Here is a 15,764-nt window from a genome sequence, read left to right on the forward strand (position 1 = left end):
CATATATAATCTAATCATGCTTCATAATTCAGGCCCATATATTTAATTATCTATTTAATTTATAGAGCCAAGGCATAAGTAGCCACTCCCAGGGTACTTTTTATTTGAAACAGGCAGAGAAAGACACAGAGACACTTCCCATATGATGCCAGTATCAAATTTGGGCCTAATACATGGGTATAGCAAAACATATACCCTACCAGGTAACTTTTAACTACAGCCCCAAATAATTATTTTATGTAAGGTAAAAGAACATAAGCAACTATAAATGGTCATATTAATAAGCAATTAAAAAATCAAACAGCTAATGTCTGAAAGATAGTCTGTCTGGTAGTTTGTCCACCTTACTAAGTGTGAAGCCCTGAAATTGGTCCAGATACCACACAGAAACAACAGGTCATCAGAAGAAGCCCTAACATGTTGGGGAAATGCTTGTTCTTACTGTCTCAGTCTGTATCTCTCTCTGATTCTCTATCTCTATCTGAAATAAAAAAGAATGAAAGAATAAAATCTAGGATTATCTCAATTTTGAATAAACAAGGATCCTAGTGCCCTGTGTGTATGTGGGGAGGGGGGTTGACTAAAATCAAGCCATACTCAAAGAAGTGTGACCTTTACCATTAATCAAATATATAATGTTAAATAATTTCCTACTTCTCTGGGCAATTTCACCAGTTTCTTAGAACCTCGCCTCTTCAGAGTGTTATTCCACTACGGAAAGATAGAGATGGGCTGGGGATATGGATCAACCTGCCAACACCCATGCCCAGCAGAGAGGCAATTACCAAAGCCAGAACTCCTACCTTCTACACCCCCAAAACAACTCTGATCCCGGTGGGAGAGAAGTGATAGGAGGAAAAGGATAAGAGGGCTCTATCTGAATTCAAGCTCCATCAGGTCCCAGAAAGAGAGGACGAAAAAGGTAGAGAGATTTGGATAAAGTAATAGGGTTATGTGTGACCAAGAGATGACTTGGTGTGGAAGAAATAGGATGCATTTACATACAAATGTAAACAGATAGCTGTAGAGAGATGATGGTTAACCCATATCTGCAACTTTGGGAGAACCATGACGGACTGCAATGGAGGGATCAGGGATTCAGAACTTCGGTGGTGGGAATGGTGTGCAACTGTACCCCTCACCATGTAATTTTATATGTTAACAAAAAATAAAAAATAATTTCCTAGTTAAGGATGTAATTTTACTAAACACACTTATATGTACTTACATATGTCTTTGCTATACAACCCAGTGCTTATTACAAATTTGCATGACTTTAAACTTTGTATTCACTATATTGCCTAATATTCCCTCTCCACTAGAAACTAACATGAAGTGTTTTTAAAATGCAGTTCACGTTTAATGTTCCTTAAATTCTAGTATGCACAATTATGACTTTTAAAAAAAGCAAGATAATTAGGCCTGCACCTACATTTCTCAAGAATTTTGCAACAGTACATATTTCTAAGTCAGATCTAAATTGTCATTAAATTATTCCCCATCAGTTTCTGACTCTAATAGCTTCTGCTCCAGCTAAGAAAATCTTGGTTATCTGTCCTCCTATGGATTCTCCTGTGTCAATAGATGCTGATAAAACAGTTCGCATTATGACCTCAAGTCTCAGATGGTGCTATAAGAAGACACTCTTTTTCCGTTTGTGTAGTTTTTATTTTATTTTAAAGTAAGTATGGGAAAGAAAACTTCCAACCTTTTCTACATGTCACAGCTAAAGTTGAAAGTCCAATAACTCTTTAAGAATCTCAAATATGTATGCAGTAATACATGAATTCTAATGTACTATTTTTATATCTATACACCACTAGAGGTAAAATATTATTCATGTGGGGCCTGGCTTAATTTAATAAATATTGAGGGTTCAGGAATATTGGAGAGGAACAGAGTTCATGAATCAATTTTAGAGAACATAAAAATGATAGTATGTAGAAAGCAAGCAGAGTAAAGGGAGTCAGGATGTAAGGATTAAGGGAAGGTTTCTCTATTGCTCTGAAAAAAGATAGGACAATGCGATTGTTAAGAATTAACTAAGTCGGGGGCCGGGCAGTAGTGCAGTGGGTTAAGCGCATGTGGCACAAAGTACAAGGACCTGCAGAAGGATACCGGTTCGAGCTCGCGGCTCCCCACCTGCAGGGGAATCGCTTCACAGGCAGTGAAGCAGGTCTGCAGGTGTCTATCTTTCTCTCCCCCTCTCTGTCTTCCCCTCCACTCTCTGTTTCTCTCTGTCCTACCCAACAACAACGACAACAATAATAGTAACAACAACACCGATAGTCAACAAAAGGGAAAATATGGCTTCCAGGAGCAGTGGATTCATAGTGCAGGCACCGAGCCCCACCAATAACCCTGGAGGCAAAAAAAAAAAGAAAAGAAATCTGTCGTGGCAAAGGTTGATTCGTCATATTTACTAATATCCTAGGGAAATAAGTAATTATTACTAGTTTCTAACAACATAGCAAACATATCTACATGCTCAGTAAATATAGCGTAAATGAATTCTGACTTTAATGTTAGGGAATGCTTTCTGGAGATTTCACTTGTAAGTCCTATGACAGGACAAAATAAGGTAAATAATAGGCCATGATTAATTATTGACATCATAGTTCTCACTCATACCCTAGGATCTTTTATTTTTTTTACTAGAAAGATATTTCTCATTTGCTATATTAGAATTTTATGACAAAAAGTGTCCCTGAGTCATTTCTTGAAAACCATAGTGAAAGCAAAATATTGCCATTGAGTGGTATGCTCCTTAGATGTCCAATAAATGTTCATATTTTAGAGTTTCAGATGTGATTTATGTATTAACTCAGACTTTCTTAAACAATATGGAATATCTGACAGTCAATGAAAGACAGAAGTAAACATTTCATCAATGGACAAACATGACTTATTTAAGAAATGTATACAGACATGTGTTTCAGGTAAGAATTCACAATTTGTTTTCAATATCAAAGGGTAAGTTACTAGAAAGTTACTTTTAATAAGAAAAATAAATAAGCCTAGGTTTTGGAGTTTTTAATCAGTAAATGTACCACATCTATTCATTAGAGGAAACCATAAATCTTTACAACTAACTTGTTTCTTACATTATTTTAAAAACTGACACATTCAAATTTTATATTCATAGCAAACAAAAAATATAAATCAATATCTAATTGATAAACTATAAAATATAAAATTCATATTTTGCATGCAAAATTGTATTTGAGAGCATAAATAACAAATTAATATAATAATATATGCTGAGTATTTTGTTAAATATTTCAAATACCAAATGAGATGTACTAATTAAAAGTACAAAAATATGCCATCTAATTCAGAATACTTCATTGCCAAGTCAATAGATTTGTAAGCAATTGAGTTTAGAATTCAATGTGGTGATGATGTGTTTGCTGATTTCACAGAGGATGGAGTTAATTCTTCCTAGTCCAGAAAGCATTTTCTAAATAACCTTTAATTTGTGACTTAAACAAGAAACATATACTCTCCTGCAATAAATGTGGGGAATATGTATTCAGGGATGAATAAACAGAATGTAAAAAAACATAGAAATAAGTAAAACCACAAGGAGGGAATGTTAGAAACACAGACTATGAAGAGTGTACAAAGAAAGAATGACTACAGGATAAAAGTAGTGAGGTTGGGAAATTATCTTGAAGGGCCTTGTATGAATGTTCTGCTAAGGAATGTTGTGGTAAATCTCTGTGTAATGAAACTAACAGTCCATGAAAGTTAGTAATGAATATGATGAAACCATTTTCTTCTAGTTGAGTATTGTGTTTGAACTACTATAGATGTAAATATCCATAAAATTAATGTGGTCAAAGGTGTAATCTGTCTGTCTAGTTAAGATGTCTAAATATGCCATTGGGAGATATTTTAAGGGCTGAGAAACCAACTCACTTGAAAAGTGTGCTGCTGCAGTTGGAACCAGGTTGGGTCCAAGTGCATATTAGATGTCAGGCACAGGCAAAAACTAGAAAGTCATGGGCCCCTTGGAATACAACTAAAATAGATCTACGAGCTTTTCCCAAACTGGAGACCCCAAATCTTCATCTGCAATATTCTTGCCTTTACGTTCATGATTAGTCATCAATTTGTTCTGCTGTATATCTTAACTCTTTTTCAGCCACCACATTCCAGATGCTACTATGATGCCAACCTGACTTCCCTGGGCAGAGGACCCCACCTGTGTTTAGAAGCCCCACCTCCCCAAATCCCTGCTCCACTAGGGAAAGAGAGTAAAGCTGGGAGTATGGATCGACCTGTTAACGCCCATGTTCAGTGGGGAAGCAATCACAGAAGCCAGACCTTCACTGTCTGCACCCCATAATGATCCTGGGTCCATACTCCTAGAGGGATAAAGAATAGAGAAGGTGTCAAGGGAGGGGATTGGATATGGAGCTCTGGGGGTGAACACCGTGTGGGAATGTACCCCTTTTATCCTATAGTCTTGTCAATATTTCCATTTTATAAATAAAAAATTTTAAAAAAGAAAAGTGTGCTGCTTTGTCATGTGCACAATCTAGCTTATAGTCCAGCCCACAACACACTGTAGAGAGTTTCTGTGCTGTGACCTCACTCACTCTCACCTCCTTCTCTGCTTCTATATCTCTATTTGGGAGGAAAAATAAATAAATAAAAACAACACCCTTGAGTTGAGAAGCACCAGATTATGAAACAAATATATTATCAGTACATATTTTTAATTTCACAATTTAAATGTATTCAAGATACCTCAAAATATTAATACTGGAAAATGTGACAGGTTAAGTAAACAGGACTTCCTCTCTACTTTCCTTCTGCCATTCCTTCTTTCTGTTTCACTTCTGTCCCTTCTCTTCTCTTTTTCTCTTATTTCTTTTCTTAAAAAATACAAAACTGTGGTCCCTGTGGCTGCTGCCTTTACTGCCTCTCATTGGAATTAGAAGGAAAACCTGTGGCCAGAAGCCGGCTGGACTAGGGCCTGAGCCTAAGACACCTATCAGTGGAATTTGAAGGAGATGTAAAATCTGAAGCCAGAAACCATGGAAGTCAAGGAGTAAAGAGTGAAGGAGGCCTGCATCCATGCAAGAGCCCTCCAAACTTTCAGGGTGTCTTGGCTGGCTCCCCTTTTTGACAGGGTCTTCCCAGGACACAACTACTTCTAATGGAGAAGTCACCTGGGAGCGGCCCTGTGGCAGGATGCTGCTGGTCACCACAGCCACACTCCAAATGGGCCACAGAAGGCAGGTGCAACAATTGTACTTATGCTCCAGTGTCTTGTTCATCTCTAACTCATAGTTTAATTGCAGCTCCAGGATCAAGCATTCTGTGCCTCTGAGCAGCATGTGGGTGTCTGCCTGCCTGGAGAGGTTCAGAAGAGCCACTAGCAGAGACAGGAGGTCACTGATTCTCAGCTGGCCCAGTACCAGCCTCATGGTTACTTTCTTGTCTGTTTAAAAAAAGCAAGAGTGGCATTCCTGTCTGGAGAGCTGCTTCTCTCTTGTTAAGGACAAGGACTGGCCTAAAACTAGTACCCAGGACACTCTCCCAGTACAGAGGGAATCCTTCCATCTTCCATATGAATCTTCCATATGAATCCTTCCATCTGGAGCAGATGTCTGAGGAGACCCCAGGTCAGCTGGTCCCCAAGTCCAGACAACAAAGAAAGACTGAGCAGAGGAGAGGTGTCCTTGCTGGTGGGAAAGCCTCCTGGACATCATTCCAGGGTGCTTCCAGGTACTCCTAGCCCCTGAGAACCCTGTTGGATGAGCAGCCACACAACTGTGAGACCTCCTCCTTCCTGTATGAGAGAGAAGCAATCTGGCAACAGTCCCTATACATGCAGATGCACGAGGCCCCAGTGATGCCCGGAGGCCTGACTATGCTGGCCTTGGATACCTCTGAGTGCCCCCCCACCCCGAATCCATGAAGCTCCCTAGGGGCAAGGACATCCACAGTGCACCACAGGACAGCAACTCCGCCCTGCGGTTGCCTCATGGGAGTGACATGCTGGATGACATATGATTATATACAACATCAGCTGTCTGTGATTGCTTTGAAAAATGAGATAGATCTCAGAAGCACTGATGGGCATCTTTGCTGGAGAACAAGCCACCTGGTCCATGCCACTCTACATTACCAACTTTCCTCTTTACCAGGGAACCAGAAAGTATCTACAATATAGAAAGAAAGAAAGAAAGAAAGAAAGAAAGAAAGAAAGAAAGAAAGAAGACAGTGAGGCAAGAAGAGTAAACGAGACTATCACCATAGCTTTCATCAGTGGAGTGGGAGCTGGTTGGGATCAGATCTAGGTTGTACACATAACAAATACAGACACTACTATGAGAATTTCTTTGGCCCTAAACAAGTTTTTGTTTGTTTGTTTGTTTGTAATACTTAATAGTCACGGGGCTTGTTTTCTGCTCCATTATGAATCTTTTACTTGATACTATATTCTCTTTAAAATAATTTTTAAATACAGTTATCACTTTTTTTGTTTAGGAAATTCTAATTTTTGATCCTCTTCAAATATAATTTGCTGTGACTACCTCAACTAGTAGAGCATCAAACTTTCATGCCCACAACAAGACACATTATAGTTACAATGGAAATAAGTAAGAATAAAGAAATGGGTGCCAGGTGGTGGCGCACCTGGTTGAGCGCATGTGTTACAATATGCAAGGACCCAGGTTCGAGCCCCCAGTCGCCACCTGCAGGGGGAAGGCTTTGTGAGTGGTGAAGCAGTGTTGCAGGTGTCTGTCTGTCTCCCTCTCTATCACCCCCTTCCCTCTTGATTTCTGGATGTCTCTATCGAATAAATAAAATTATTAAAAATTAAAAATAGAATAAAGAAACAACCCTGGGCAGACAACTTCAACATTATGTCCTGGAACCCCACCTCTTCAGAGCTTTGTTCCACTAGGGAAAGATAGAAACAGCCTAGGGGTATGGAATGGCCTACCAATGCCAATGTCGACTGGAAAAGCAATTATATAGGTTGGATCTTCCACCTTCTTCACCTGCGCCCCATTATGATCCTGGGTCCATACTCCCAGAGCGATAGGGAATGGAGGGGATGGGAGGCAGAACTCTTATGGTGGGAATAGTATGGAATTGTGCTCCTTTTTTTTTTCCTTTATTGGGAGATTGATGTTTTAATTGTGCCTCTCTTTTCCTACAATCATATCAATCATTATTGAATCAAAAAAAGGAAGAAAGAAAGAAAAGGATCCTGAAGGCTGCAAGAGAAAAATTAAAAGTCACATACATACAAAGAAAAAATCCATAAGACTATCAGAAGATTTCTCCACACAAACTTTAAAAGCCAAAAAAGAATGGCAAGATATATATGGAACACTCAATGAAAAAGGCTTTAAACCAAGGATAGTATATCCTACTAGACTGTCATCCATACTAGATGGTGGGATAAAAGCCTTCTCAGAAAAACAACAGTTAAAGGAGGCAACTACCACCAAGCTCACCCTGAAAGTTATAAAAGGCCTCCTATAAATATTAACAACATCATCAAAAACTTGTCATATATCAGAACACACAAAAAGTACTGAATCATGGAATTGAAATACCTTAAATCTATAATATTGATAAATGTCAACGGCCTAAATTCACCCATTAAAAGGCACAAAGTAAGAAGATGGATCAGAAAACATAACCTAACCATAGGCTATCTGCAGGAATTCCAACTGACTCAACAAGACAAACACACTCAAAGTGAAAGGATGGAAAATTATCATACAAGCTAAAGGACACACACACATTCACACAAAGGCAGGGACAGCTATTCTCATCTCTAACACAATAGAGTTTAAAATAAATAACGTAATAGATAGGCATAGACATTACATAGTGCTCAGAGGATGTCATCCAACAGAACTTAATAGTTACATATATGAACCCAGTGAGGACCCATCTAATGTGTCAAAAACTAAAAGAGCTGCAAAAAGATACCAATAACAGCAAAGTTGTAGAAGACTTCAACACTCTACTCTCACACTTAGTTCATGTAGACAGAGAATAAACAAAGAAACAAGAGAACTGATGAGATAGACGACGTTTACAGAGTTCTACACCCCAAGAAATAGAAATACACTTTTTTTCACCGAATCCACATGTAACATTCTCATAGATAGATCATATATTAGGCCACAAAGACAGTATCAACAAATTCAAGAGCATTGAAATCATCCCAAGCATCTTCTTAGACCACAGTGGAGCTAAGCTAACACTAAACAACCAACTGAAAATTAGTAAAAAAAAAAACAAAAAAAACTCAAACTATGGAAATTCAACAGCACACTGAGTCAAAGCAGAACTCCCACAGCTACAGGCATCTAAGTTTTTATAAGGGGACCCATATTATCAAATGTTGAAAGAATGGTCTCTTCAACAAATGGTGCTGGGAAAATTGAGTTTGATTATTTATTATGTATGTATTTATTTATAAAACAGAGAGAAATTGACAGAGGATGAAAAGACAGAGAAGAAGAAAGACACCTGAAGACCTGTTTCACTGCTTGTGAACTGATGCCACTGCAGGTGGGAAACAGGGGCTCAAACCCATAGGTATCCTTAAACCAATTCATGGCTTCCTGCCGTGTGCACTTAAGGCAATGCACTACTGCCCGGCCCCCAACTCATTTCATTTTAATGATAGAATAAAGTAGTCATTCTCAAAGCACTTAGTACATGACATAGCACTATATTGATTTTGATTGTAATTTAACTGGCAGTGTAGTAGGTGAAAGTGTGGTTCCTACAAAAGATATCAGAACCTGCAAATATGAGCTAATTTGGAAATTTTTAAAAAGTCTTTGCAGATGTAGTTAGGGGTCTTCATGTGAACTCATTCTAGAGTTAGGGTAAACCCTAAATCCAATGGCGGGTGAGTTTGTAAGATAAAGTAAGTAGGAGATTTCAGACAGAGAAACACAGAGGAGACATAAAATTGAGACTAATTTGAAGTCATATTTTTAAGCACTGAAACATAAAATTTTCCGGATAGTCACGAAAACCCAGGATTTCTGGGCTTCAGAACTGTGGAAGGATAACATTCAGTTGTTTTGAAAATACTTATCTTGTGGCAAATTTCCATAGGAAATGGATATAAACATGGCTATTTATAATATTATGTATGTGCTTTGGTCATTTTGATATAATAAACATAATTTGAAAATTTTTTCTGTACCTTCCGCACTACAATGGTTCAACTATGCGATTAATTTGATAAATTTTCTGTCAATTGCACTGTTGTCATCCTCTCAGTTAGTCCCAAAAGAAAAAAATTTAATTTTCTATAAAAAAGAAAACATACACTTGAGGAAAAGAAACAGATTAAGATACACACACTGTTCATGCCAGTTGAATTAGACTTTTGTTTAAGTATAGTATATCCTAAAGCATAATTTTGCCTCTGAGATTTTATTCACACTTATTGAGCAATAACAATGATAAAGTTTCTAATAAGGGATTTGAATGTGGTAGAAGTGTAGCAAAGCACTTAGTTCTGCCAATTAGATAAATGTTGTGGAAAGTGAATCGCCTACCACCCTGTGGTAGTTTAGAATCATTGCATATTAGTATACTTCATTTAACTTGCTCTGCTTAATTGATGCTTTCTTAATGAATGTGCATAATAAGTGTTATTTGTGATATATAAAGAGAACACACAACAGAAGTCACTCTCCTGTCTATTTTTGTGATGTAAAAATAATTACTAAGCAAACAGACAAAACTGTAGTTTCAGAAGAATCAGGAACACTTTCTCTCTTGTCACTAATAATTTAACCAATTAATCACAGATGTTTTAAATTATGCCCTTTATTTTAGAATTTGTTCAGAGGTAACAACACTATGTCCAATTCATTTTCAAATTAACTTTCATTTAAGAGAGACAAACCTCTTTAGTTATTCCCCTGAATCTTATTCAATGCTAACCAAGATATATTATATCCTTGATTTTTTTCCAGAGAGAAAAATATAAAAATATTGTTTAGGAGTGCTGAGGATTATTGTAACTTTTAAAGGCATTGTGTAGTACTTTTGTATCTTTCTTATTGATTTTGCTTAAATACTTAATGATGGTATGGTGACAATGAGCTATTACAAGATTAATTTATACTTATAAATTATTAGAGACCATTGTCTTAATTAAGCCACTGTGTGTGCTGTTTGAATCTGAAATATAGTGGGACTGTGGATTGAGCCTGAGTCATCTAACCCTCAGGCATGATTTTTTTTTTGTAATCATTATGCTATTGCAGACCCTCTAATAGTCTAAATACATAGGATGAAAAGCTCTCTTTTGATTCTTCCTATAGTTTTTGCATCAAGACACATTTTTTCTCTATTCCTATATCTTTATCAGCAAATTACTGAAATTATTGTGTATTTCTCAATTATAGATTAGAAATGCCTAATTGCTTTGTCATTTCTATAATTATTATTTTTTCTCTGAAGTTGATAAATTCATAGTATACAATACAACTCAGAAATCATAAAAGTTTCACCATTTCATCATCCCTTTTAGTTGCTTTAATGCTAAATAATACTGGTGCTATGATAATATTTTTTATCATACTTGATCATACATTTTTGTGTGTATTTCAGTTCTGGACTAACAGAAGAGTTGTTTGACCCAGAGGGCTCACATGTTACAAGCCTGTGGTGATTTGGCATTTACTGGTCTTCACAAGACAAAGTCAACTGTAATGGAGCAAACTAACATTAACATTGTTATGCCCTTTGAATATCAATCTCTTTTCAAGTGCAATACATTAACAACTAATTTTTGACCCTGCCTTCCCTGGCATTTTGACAAACTGCACTTAGAATGCCTTGAAGGCAGTAAAAAATAAATAAATAAATAAATAGTATTAGTTTCATCTTTTAGAAAGTACAGCCTAGGTAGATGTATACATATTTCTTCCATAAGATCTAATTTCTGTTTTAAACACCACTATTCACCACTATTTCTTCATGGGCAAAATTCAGGGTAATAGGTGTTTTAATATCTCTGAAAAATACTTTTTCCTTTCCTTTATTTGTTATTTTTGTTGATTTCAAGAAGATTAGCGTGGGACCTATTTAATCAATGTATTTTATCCAATTTTGTATTATGACCGGGAAAATAAAATAGGGAATGGTATGCTAATCTTACTTGTTTAGAGTCGCTATGATCAGCTTCGCATAGAGATTAGTCAGTCAAGAAGATTTATTGACTTCACATTCTTTTATGAAGCACCGTGCTAAGTGTCAGTGAGGATATTTAAACCCACTGAAGTAAACCAAAGACATTTTTCTTACTATATGCCCTGGGAGAGTTAATTGACCACTTAGTGACTAAATTCCTTCATTTGAAATAAAAAGATACAAACTTATAGGTCTGCTAAGTGCTCATACTGTACAAAGGCTAAAAGAAGACTAAGCTGAATACGAAGGCAAAGAAGAAGCCAACAAGAAATGCTGGATGAAACATATATCATTTCAATTTATGAGAAGCAAATTAACAAATGAAGAGAATATGCAAAATATAGATTTTTATTTAGCGATATTTAGAAAACATGAGGTCATATAATTCAACTTGCTGAATAATTCTAAACATTGCACATACCACATAACTGTTTTATTAGAACAATTACGTATTCTTGTTATTTGCAGGTGGTGAAGCAGGGCTGCAGGTGTCTCTCTCTGTCTTTCTCCCTTCCTGTCATGCCCTCCCCTATCAATTTCTGTCTCTATCCAATAAATAAATAAAGATTAAAAATAAAAGAACTGCAGTACTATTCCACTACTTGTGAAGCTTTCTTTTTCGTAAATGGTGGCCAGGAGCCTGAACCTGGGTCTTTGCTCAAGTTAATATATGTGCCCTACCAGTGAACACCACTATTATTCTTTTACTGTAATCACTACTGTTACTGCTTATGTATTGTCTACAAAAATGATGAATTCGGGGACGCTGGTGGTAGCACAGAGGGTTAAGCGCACATGGTGCAAAGCTCAAGGACCAGCTTAAGGATTCTGGCTGGAGCCCGGCTTCCCACCTGCAGGGGCGTCGCTTTTGCTCTAAAATACCTACATACTATGCAATATTACTTAGTTTTTTATATATATATATATATATATATATTTAATATGAGAATATGAGAGGTAAATGTTTCCCCAATTCAGAGCCTGATGAAAATATTCCTAAAGATTATCCAGCTCCCCCCACTTCTTCTTTCACTTGCTAGAACAGAAGAATAGAGAGAGGAGGGGGAGAGAGAGAGGAACACAGAAAGATAAGACAACTGAAGATATGCTTCACAGCATGTGAAGCAAACACCTAAAGATGGGGGGTTGGGCTAGCACACAGTCTCCTAAGCTAATTATGGGCCCCAGATCACAACAAATCGATGTGGTTTACAGTCAACAATATTTATATCCCTTTCCTGATCCTTAATACAGCTTTCTGGTCCTTTTCTCAGCCATGACATCATCTCCTTAGGACCCACCTGCATATCAGATTTCAGGCTCGGGCAAAAAAAACAAAAAAAAAACCAAACCAAACCAACAAACAAAAATCACTAGTGTTGGATAGAATGCCAGCTCCCCCTGGCTTCTGCTTAACCATATGCCTGTATAGGGATAGATTTAATCTCATTCAAAGCTTTGGTCTATTTACATAAATCACTTTTACATTTACATAAAGCACTCCAGGGCATTGGTGGTTCAGTGATAGGATTCTCGCCTGTTCTGCCCCCTCCTTGTCACCCTCTGATTTTCACCAGTCACTTTTCTCTCCACCCTCTCTATGTCACATCCTGTTTCCACCCTACTTGGAAAGTATATATAAAGACAGCATTGTGAGTTTTACAGTACTGTACTTTGAGTTTAACTTAGCTCGTCTTAGATTGTGCTGCGTCCTGCATGAATAAAGAGATACTGCCTGCAGCTCAACCATGAGTCCCTGGTCGTCTGTTACCTGCCCGTGAAGCCAGCCCGGCGAAAACAACATAACCCGTCGAAAACGACATATGGCGCCCAACGTGGGGCCGGACCTGCGCAACTCCCAGATAAGTGAAGACTTTGCCTACCTATGCACTATGGTCTTCTCTTCTACTTATAAATAGGTTTGCAAAAGCCTCTACTGTTTCATTATGAGACAGTTTCTCTGTCTCTAGAACGTTTTACTCTGGGCCACACTTCGGTTCTCTGACCGGGAACTTTGGTTTCTTATGACCGGGATCATAGAGTTTGGAAGATGCACGGAGATTTCTCCTTGGACTTTCTGGATTCCCTCTCCCATGTTTCCTGAGGAAAAAGACTACATTTTGCTCCAGGCCACAGTTTGGTTCTTTATGACCGTGATCGTAGACCTTGGGATATGCATGGAGATTTCCCCTGGGACTTTCTGGCCTTCTTCTCGAATGTTTCCCATGGAGAAGGACTACTCTAGTTTGAAGAGCATTCTCCAGTACCCTGGCAGTTCCCAAGTATGGAGACACGTGGTTAGTTCTACTCTCCTGATTGGATTCTTTCTTCGATGGGAAGACACTCTTAAAAATGGGTGCCTGAAGCAATCCAGCAGGAACAGTCAGAAGCACCCTAAATGGAATTTCGAGGAGCTTTTTAGACTAGGACGTCCTCCGGGGACTCAATCCTACATGGTGAGATCTTGATAATCTGGTTCAAGTTGCGTTTCATAAGAGAATGATTTTAATGACTGAATTTTTGTTTGACATTGACTTAAAAAAAAATGCTGGACGCAGCCATGATTTCTAGAGACATCCAGAAACAATCCAAAAAATTGTTTTTTCCCTCCTTTGATTTCTCTTTTATGTCTTGACATGAATCTGAAACCTTTAATCCTAAAAACTGTATGAGTTATGGGTGGGGCAGATAGTGCAATGATTATGTTAAGTATTCTCATGCCTGAGGCTTTTAACCATGGTTCTTCTGTTTACCTTTCCACATTTTATTGAGTTTAAACTGTTTAAACAACCTTAAAATCATACTAGAAAGGACTTCCAATTATAATGGAGTTATCAATTATAGTAAACTTCTAATCTGCTACAAGTTTTGTTTGACAAGTAAGTGAATTTCAGCTGTCAAAGTCTTCACATGAAAAAGCATCTACTCAAATGAAATTCCTGGAAATCCATTTGGATCATGTTCTCTGACATCACCCACAAGATGGAATGACTACAACACACCCCCGGAAACCAATGAGGTGACCTGGCACGACCTGAAGAATCAGATTCACAGACTCCAAAGCTCACTCTCTACAGAAAAGCAGAATTCTGGTGGCTGACATTCCCCATCAAGACAGACGTGCAGCATTTCATCCTCTGGCATTTTCTTCTGTGGTCAGCTACTTTGGACTGACACCTCCATCGGACTTACTGGTACATGCTGCTGTGTTTCTCAAAGACTAACTTCAGCCAATTGCCTTGAGACTTTATAGACCATGTCCCCTCGCCTGCAGGCATTTCCCCAGAGTCAGAAAACTCCCCCTCCTTATTAGGTTATGCCCACAGAGACATGAAGCGCCCCAAGAGGCAAGAGATGCCCACAGAGGCAGGAAACGCCCTTTGAGGCAAGAGATGCCCCCAGAGGCATGAAGCACTCCCAGAGGCAAGAAATGCCCTTTCACCTGCTAGGCCTTGCCCTTTGAGGCAAGAAATGTTCCCCTTGGCATCACACTGGTTATTGCTGCTCACCTATTTTGTTTTCTATGTCTTATGCCAGTTCTTTTGAAAATGCCTGTACGATATAGGTTTCTATTCACCCCACAATTCTGATACTATGGCAAATAGTTAAAAAGAAAGGGGGAGATGTTGGATAGTATGCCAGCTCCCCCTGGCTTCTGCTTAACCATATGCCTATATAGGGATAGATTTAATCCCATTCAAAGCTTTGATCTATTTACATAAATCACTTTTACATTTACATAAAGCACTCCAGGGCATTGGTGGTTCAGTGATAGGATTCTCGCCTGCTCTGTCCCCTCCTTGTCACCCTCTGATTTTCACCAGTCACTTTTCTCTCCACCCTCTCTATGTCACATCCTGTTTCCACCCTACTTGGAAAGTATATATAAAGACAGCATTGTGAGTTTTACAGTACTTGAGTTTAGCTTAGCTCGTCTTAGATTGTGCTGCGTCCTGCATGAATAAAGAGATACTGCCTACAGCTCAACCATGAGTCCCTGGTCGTCTGTTACCTGCCCGTGAAGCCAGCCCAGTGAAAACAACATAACCCGTCGAAAACGACACACTAGTATAGCCACAGGCCCTTTGAAATATAACTAAAATATGCCTACTAGCTATCTACAAAATGGAAGACCCTCCCCTAACACATCATCTGCATGATTCCAGCCTTTAGGTCCATGATTGTTCAACAATTTGTTTGGCTTTTTATGTTAACTCTTTTTTCAGGCACCAGGTTCCAGATGCTAGCAAGATGTGACCAGACTTCTCTGCAAGACAAACCCACCAATGTGCCTTGGAGATCTGCTTCCCCAGAACCCTTCCCCACTGGAGAAAGAGAGAGACAGGCTAGGAGTATGGATGGACCTGTCAACACCCATGTTCAGTGGGGAAGCAATTACAGAAGCCAGACTTTCAACCTTCTGCATCCCACAATGACTTTGAGTCAATACTCCCAGAGGGTTAAAGAATAGGAAAGCTATCAGTGGACAGGATGGTATATGGAGTTCTGGTGTTGGGAATTGTGCGAAGCTGTACCCCTTTTATCTTATGGTTTTG

The sequence above is a fragment of the Erinaceus europaeus genome, chromosome 5 (assembly GCF_950295315.1).
Source record: "Erinaceus europaeus chromosome 5, mEriEur2.1, whole genome shotgun sequence".
NCBI lineage: Eukaryota > Metazoa > Chordata > Mammalia > Eulipotyphla > Erinaceidae > Erinaceus > Erinaceus europaeus.